This window comes from Bos javanicus, chromosome 19 (genome assembly GCF_032452875.1).
Source record: "Bos javanicus breed banteng chromosome 19, ARS-OSU_banteng_1.0, whole genome shotgun sequence".
Taxonomy (NCBI): Eukaryota; Metazoa; Chordata; class Mammalia; order Artiodactyla; family Bovidae; genus Bos; species Bos javanicus.
In genome coordinates this window covers 856,156-864,294 of record NC_083886.1, presented here as the reverse complement: position 1 = coordinate 864,294, position 8,139 = coordinate 856,156, and the positions used below count along the sequence as shown (strand labels likewise).

General features: G+C 39.2%; 1 pseudogene; it reads left to right on the top strand.

The window, feature by feature from the left end:
- Positions 1-4,569: 4,569 nt before the first annotated feature.
- On the top strand, positions 4,570-5,518 carry LOC133233035 (olfactory receptor 4C46-like; annotated as a pseudogene).
- Positions 5,519-8,139: the final 2,621 nt, after the last annotated feature.

Here is an 8,139-nt window from a genome sequence, read left to right as displayed (position 1 = left end):
TACCAGATCACCTGACCTACCTCTTGAGAAATTTGTATGCAGGTCAGGAAGCAACAGTTAGAACTGAACATGGAACAACAGACTGGTTCCAAATAGGAAAAGGAGTACAGCAAGGCTGTATATTGTCACCCTGCTTATTTAACTTGTACACAGAATACATCTTGAGAAACGCTGGGCTGGAAGAAGCACAAGTTGGAACCAAGATTGGCAGATGAAATATCAATAACCTCAGATATGCAGATGCCACCACCCTTATGGCAGAAAGTGAAGAGGAACTAAGTAGCCTCTTGATGAAAGTGAAAGAGGAGAGTGAAAAATTGGCTTAAAGCTCAACATTCAGGAAATAAAGATCATGGCATCTGGTCCCATTACTTCATGGGAAATAGATGGGGAAACAGTGTCAAACTTTATTCTTTTGGGCTCCAATATCACTGCCAATGGTGATTGCAGACATCAAATTAATTAAAAGACAATTACTCCTTGGAAGGAAATTATGACCAAGCTAGCAGAGACATTACTTTGCCAACAAAGGTCCGTCTAGTCAAGGCTATGGTTTTTCCAGTGGTCATGTATGGACGTGAGAGTTGGACTGCGAAGAAAGCTGAGCACTGAAGAGTTGATGGTTTTGAACTGTGGTGTTAGAGAAGACTCTTGCGAGTCCCTTGAAATGCAAGGAGATCCAAGCAGTCCATTCTAAAGGAGATGGGTCCTGGGTGTTCTTTGGAAAGTATGATGCTAAAGCTGAAACTCCAGTACTTTGGCCACATCATACGAAGAGGCCACTCATTGGAAAAGACTCTGATGCTGGAAGGTATTGCGGGCAGGAGGAGAAGGAGAGGACAGAGAACGAGATGGCTGGATTGCATCACCAACTCTATGGATGTCAGTTTGCGTGAACTCCCGGAGTTGGTGATGGACAGGGAGGCCTGGCGTGGTGCAGTTTATTGGTCGCAAATAGTCAGACGTGACTGAGTGACTGAACTGAACTGAAATTGAGAAACAGTCATCTCCAATTTTAAAGAAGCCAAAGAGACCCATATTATGCACTGCAGTTGCTCCAAGGATGTGTTCTACATACCCATTTTTGGACTAAACAATTGATGGTTTGTATCAATCAATACTTATTTATTTTCACGTGTGAAGTATATTTAAATTTTATTTTCATTTTCATAATGAGTCTTAAATACTAAAAGAAGATCTGATGGCAAAATAATTTCGTCAAAGGTTAGAGTACTGTGTCTTGCAAATTTCATCTTGATCAGTCAAATTTTTCATCTCTCAAATTAGGTTAATGACATAATTAATAGTATTATGTACTATGATTGTTTCTTATCTGTCACATGGATGGAATGATACCATTCACATAGATTTAGTCCAGATCATTTCTCTACACAGATGTAGATGCTCTCACAGGCAGCTCCATCTGTGTTTTAAAGCCAAAAGTTCCATTATGTGCACCCTTTGCAAGGACTTATTTCTTCATTTTGCAGTTTATTAATATATCACATTTCACCTCTGATTATCTGTGGCTTGGTGTACTAACAGTCCAGAAGTGTACTCTTTGAAAAGGAACTGGCTTTTTCTTCTGACCACCCACCTCCAAATCCCCCATTATTTTCTCCAGAGATAATGAACTGCAGTTAATTGCTGTGTGTGCATTTATTTGCTTATTTAACTTATATGCAGAGTACATCATGAGAAATGCTGGGCTGGAGGAAGCATAAGCTGGAATCAAGATTGCTGGGAGAAATATTAATAACCTCAGATATGCAGATGACACCACCCTTATGGCAGAAAGTGAAGAAGAACTAAAGAGCCTCTTGATGAAAATGAAAGAGGAAAGTGAAAAAGTTGTCTTAAAGCTCAACATTCAGAAAACTAAGATCATGGCATCTGGTCCTATCACTTCATGGAAAATAGATGAGGGAAGAGTGGAAACAGTGGCTGACTTTATTTCTGGGGGCTCCAAAAATCATTGCAGATGGTGATTGCAGCCATGAAATAAAAGACACTTACTCCTTGGAAGAAAAGTTATGACCAACCTAGACAGCATATTAAAGGGCAGAGACATTACTATGTCAACAAAGGTCCATCTAGTCAAGGCTATGATTTTTCCAGTGGTTGTGTATGGATGTGAGATTTAGGTTGTGAAGAATGCTGAGCGCCAAAGAATTGATGCTTTTGAACTGTGGTGTTGGAGAAGACTCTTTAGAGTCTCTTGGACTGCAAGGAGATACAACCAGTCCATCCTAAAGGATATCAGTCCTGGGTGTTTATTGGAAGGACTGATGTTGAAGCTGAAACTCCAACACTTTGGCTACCTGATGTGAAGAGCTGACTCATTTGCAAAAACTCAGATGCTGGGAAATATTGAGGGCAGGAGGAGAAGGGGATGACAGAGGATGAGATGGTTAGATGGCATCACCAATTCAATGGGCATGGTTTTGGGTGGACTCTGGCAGTTGGTGATAGGGAGGCCTGGCGTGCTGTGCTTCATGGGGTAGCAAAGAGTTAGACACGACTGAGAGACTGAACTGAACTGAACTGATTTGAATAACTGTATTTTTTGAATGACAATGGGTCATACTTACATCTGATTTTTAAAGTGTTACTTAATAGTGTTGGCTTCCCTGGTAACCCAACTTGTAAAGAATCTCCCTGCAATGCAGGAGACCCAGTTGGATTCCTGGGTCAAGATCCCCTGGAGAAGGGATAGGGGACCCACTCCAGCATTTTTGGATTCTTTGGTTGTTCAGACAGTGAAGAATCTGCCCATAGTGATAGAGACCTGGGTTTGATCCCTGGATTGGGAAGATCCCCTGGAGGAGGTCATGGCAACCCACTCCAGTGTTCTTGCCTGGAGAATCCCTATGGACAGAGGAAATGGTGGTCTACAGTCCATGGGGTCACAAAGAGTCAGACATGACTGAGTGACTATGCACAACACAACACTTAATAGTGTGGGCATCTTTGTGTGTGAGTATGTGTGCTTCTGCCTCGTCATTTTCCTGATGTCTGGTCTGTCTATCTGTGTTCATTGCTTTAATAGCTGCCTCCTATTCTGTGAGTCATTAAACCTAATCCTCATGATGGGATATGTCCTTATCTTGTAAATAACTGTACAACCAGCATCGTTGCACACAATTCTTCGTGCCTTTATCTGTTTCCTCAGGATAAACTCCTAGAAATGGGGTTGTTAGAGCAAAGGTAGATGGAGGGCCCAGGAAGCTTTGCCAGCCTGAAACTCTCTTTGGGAGTTATGAGAACCCATATCCTTTCAGCTGTCCCCAATGTTCATTGCCCATATGGGCTTGCCTGCCAATATTAAGTCACACATCTTGGGCTGAAGCTCTACACTTAAATTTGCATTGTTCTTTATTTGCTCAATGTGTCCATTCTTTTTCTATCACCACAAAGTATGAAGTAGTGATAGTGGTAAAGAACCCGCCTGCCAATTCAGGAGATGTAAGCTATGTGGGTTCAATCTCGATGTTAGGAAGATCCCCTGGAGAAGAAAGTGGCAATCCACTCCAGTATTTTTGCCTGGAAAATCCCGTGGGCAGAGAAATCTGTTTGGATACAGTCCATGGGTTTGCAAAAAGTCGGACATGACTGAAGCAACTTAGCATGCACACAGTCATACCATGTGTATAGTAATCTATCATTAGAGTGTATTTATAAGTTGTTACAAAGTTACTGGATTTAGGAAACATGTTAATTCCTTTTCAGTACCTCCTGCATCTTTTCAGTACTTTCCCATTACCAATGCTCTGTTACACTTTATGTCAACTCATATACAGTGATTCTAGTGTTGTTGTTTTATCCCCTTATACAAAATCACACAGATATCCTTATTGGAATTCTATGCAACATTCCCTCTTTTACAAATCTCTCTCATCCTTATACTCACAGTCCCAATTACCTTGCATGGTTTCCTATTTCCTAAGAGTAACAGAAAAATCCATTGGCTTTACATTCATAGCCTTTACATTCATTTTCAACTTCTTGGGCTTAGCTATTACTATGTGCTCACTCAGTCATATTTGACTCCTTGCAACCCCATGGACTGTAGACTACCAGGTTCCTCTCTCTACGGGATTTTAAAGGCAAGAGATGCAGTGGGTTGCCATTTACTTTTACAGGGAATCTTCCTAACTCAGGGATTGAAACTGCCTCTCCCCTATCTCTTGCATTGGTAGGCAGATTCTTTCCCACTGAACCACCTGGGAAGCCCTGCTACTACTATGTGTAAGACCTGTTGATTCACATTAGGTTTTGGGTCATCTCTCATGATTAAATGAGCACAGATGGTCTCCAATCTGTGTGTTCATATAGTTTCTCATATCTCCAACTATAAACATATGGTAGGAGAGAATTTGAGTTAACTTTAAGAGATCAGACATATTTTTGCCTATATCAAAAGAAAACAACAACAACAAAAAAAAAAAACTTCACAACTCACAGCTGAATAGAATTTGACATTTGTTACATGGAAAGGATAATGAATTCAAGATTGAGCTAATATGTTTTTTTTTTTTTTTTCAGGTAATGTAATTAACTATGATATACATGGAGAATAGGAACAACGTGACAGAGTTTGTTCTACTGGGACTCACACAGAATCCAAAGATGCAGAAAATAATATTTTCTGTGTTTCTGGCCATGTACATTGTCTCTATGGTAGGGAATGTGTTCATCTTCGTCACCATCACAGCCAGCCCATTATTGGGGTGCCCAATGTACTTTTTCCTGGCTCATCTCTCTTTTATTGATGCTTGTTATTCCTCTGTAAATAACCATAAATTGATTGTAGATTCACTCCATGAAACAAAAAACAGCCCTTTCAATGAATGCATGACTCAGATCTTTGGGGAACACTTATTTGGAGCTGCTGATGTCATCCTGCTCACTGTGATGGCCTATGACTGCTATGTGGCCATCTGAAAGCCCTTGTAGTACACAAGCATCATGAACTGGAGGGTGTGTTGGCTGCTAATCAGAGTGGTATGGGTCGGAGGCTTTCTTCATGCAACCATTCAGATTCTTTCATCTTCCATTTACCTTTCTGTGGCCCTAATGTCATAGATCACTGTATGTGTGATCTCAAGCCTTTGCTTGATCTTGTATGCATTGATACCCACATTCTAGGACTCGTTGTTGCTGCCAACAGTGATTTTCTCTGTCTGTTAAACTTCCTCCTCTTGATGGGCTCCTATATGGTCATTCTGTGCTAAGGAACCACGGTTTGGAGACAAGGCACAAGGCCCTCTCCACTTGTGTCTCCCACATCACAGTGGTCATCATACTCCTTGTGCCCTGCATTTTTGTGTACCTGAGACCAGCAGCTACTTTTCCTATTGATAAAGCAGTTACTGTGTTTTACCCTATGATAACTACCATGTTAAATCCCTTAATCCATACCTTGAGAAATGCACAGATGAAAAATGCCATTAGAAATTTGTGTAACAGAAAAGCTATTTCAGGTGATAAAAAAGTGGTACACAGAGATGAGCATTGATTCTCCTGGTGAAAAGTTCAAAAGGACATTGCTGATGCTTTCAGCAAGACTATCTATGAGATAAGATGAAGGTAAAATAAATAGCCACCACAAATCATAGATCCTGCAAGAGGCAGAATAAATGAGTGCAAGAAAAGTCAGGAAAAACTTAGCAGACCACTTTTTCATGTTTGGAACATTCTACCAAGTTGAATCTTAGTTTTTCTAGTTTAATCAGTGTATATGACTTAGTAAACTTCTAATAAAGCAAAATAAACTTTAAAAGCACTGATATTGAGCAGTAATCTCTGTAAAAATCCAATGAAGTGGACATTGCTACTATCCTCATTTTACAGGTGGGGAAGCAAGCAGAAAGTTCCAAAAGATAAATACTGAAGAATGATTAACCTGTATCTAGCTGACACCTCAGACCATGTTCTTAGCTGCCAAGATTTGTTGCCAGACAATGATGACAGATAGGAAATGGAATTATACTACTTCCATTTACTGAAACAGGAACTCTGCTGAAACACACACACACACACACATAATTTTATATATGGTATGTAATACTATGGTTTGTAACTACCTTAAGGGTTTAAAGTAATGGGCCATTTAACCTCAAAGGGATATGTAAGTTATGTTACACTGTATTTCCAAATTTTCTTTGGAAAAAAAAATTGTTTTAAGAATCATTTTGTTTTGCTTATGTCATGATCTTATCCTGATTATCCATCAAAAAATACGATGATTCAAGTAAAAGAATAGCTTAATGTCAGGCAGATTTTTTTAAAATTAAATCAACTAAAAGTCAAACTGTCTATAATACTTACCTGCACAATAAACTGTGGAAAATTCTGAAAGAGATGGGAATACCAGACCACCTGACCTACCTCTTGAGAAACCTATATGCAGGTCAGGAAGCAACATTTAGAACTGGACATGGGACAACAGACTGGTTCCAAATAGTAAAAGAAGTGTGTCAAGGCTGTATATTGTCACCCTGCTTATTTAACTTATATGAATAGTACATCATGAGAAATGCTGGGCTGGATGAAGGCCAAACTGGAATCAAGATTGCTGGGAGAAATATCAATAACCTAAGATATGCAGACGACACCACCCATATGGCAGAAAACAAAGAGGAACAAAAGAACCTCTTGGTTAAATTAGAAGAGGAGAATGAAAAAGTTGACTTAAAACTCAAAATCCAAAAAACAAAGATCATGCCATCTTGTCCCATCACTTCATGGCAAATAGATGGGGAAACAGTGGAAAAAGTCAAAGGCTTTATTTATTGGGGCTCCAAAATCACTAGAGGTGGTGACTGAAGCCATGAAATTAAAAGATGCTTGCTCCTTGGAAGGAAAGCTATGACCAAGCTAGACAGCATATTAAAAAGCAGAGACCCTAATTTACCAATACCAAGGTCCATATAGTCAAAGATATGGTTTTCCAGTAGTCATATATGAATGTGAGAGTTGAACCATAAAGAAAGCTGTGTGCTGAAGAATTGACGCATTTGAACTGTAGTGTTGGAGAAGACTTTGAGAGTCCCTTGGACTGCAAGGAGATTAAACCTGTTCATCCTGAAGGAAATCAGTCCTGAATATTCATTGGAGGACTAAAGCTGAAGCTGAAACTGAAACTCCAATAATTTGACCATCTGATGCAAAGAACTGACTCACTGGAAAAACTTCAAAGCTGGAAAAGATTGAAGGCAGTAGGAGAAGGGGACAACAGAGGATGAGATGGTTGGATGGCATCACCGACTTAATGGACATGAATTTGAGAAAACTCCTGGAGTTGGTGATGGACAGGGAAGCTTGGCAAGCTGAAGTCCATTGGGTCACAAGAATCGGACATGATTGAGGGGCTGAAATGAACTGAACTGAGGAATGGAGTCGTCTCTTTGGCAAGTGATGCCAATAAACAGGTATCAAAAACAAAATGAGCTTGGAACCTTACCTCCCTTTATATGAAGGTTAACTCAAAATAGGTCAAGAACAAAATGTACAATTGACACTATGGAATTCATAGTGGAAAACAAAGGGAGAAATTTTCAAGACCTTGGATTAAGAAACAGTTTCTCAAATATAGCAATAAAATAACAGGTAACAAAAGAAAAATAGATGAATTTGATTTCCCTAAAGTTAAAAACTCTTGTATATCAAAGGAAACCATCAAGAAATTGAAAGCTGGAGAACATTTCTGATGGTTATGTAACGTGATGTCATGTAGTGAATACACAGTTATTACTCATAAAGTTAAATACAGAATTGCCACAGGATCTAGGAATTCCTCTCCTAGACAATCAAACAGAAAGATTGCAAACAAGTATTCAAACAAGTTTGTATAAATACTTGCAGTAGCACTATTGCAATAGCCAAAATACCCCCAAATTACTAATAACCCATGAATGAATAATAGACTTTTGCTCTATCCATGCAATAGGATATTAATTCATGGCAAAAATGAATGGAGTACTAATATGTGCTACAATATAAATAAACTTCGAAAACATGTTAGGACAAATAACCAAAAAGACCATATATTATTTGATTCTACATATATAAAATGCCCAGAATAAGCAAATTCAGAGAAAACAAAAATTCCTTAGTGGTTTCCAGGTCCTAGGGGTA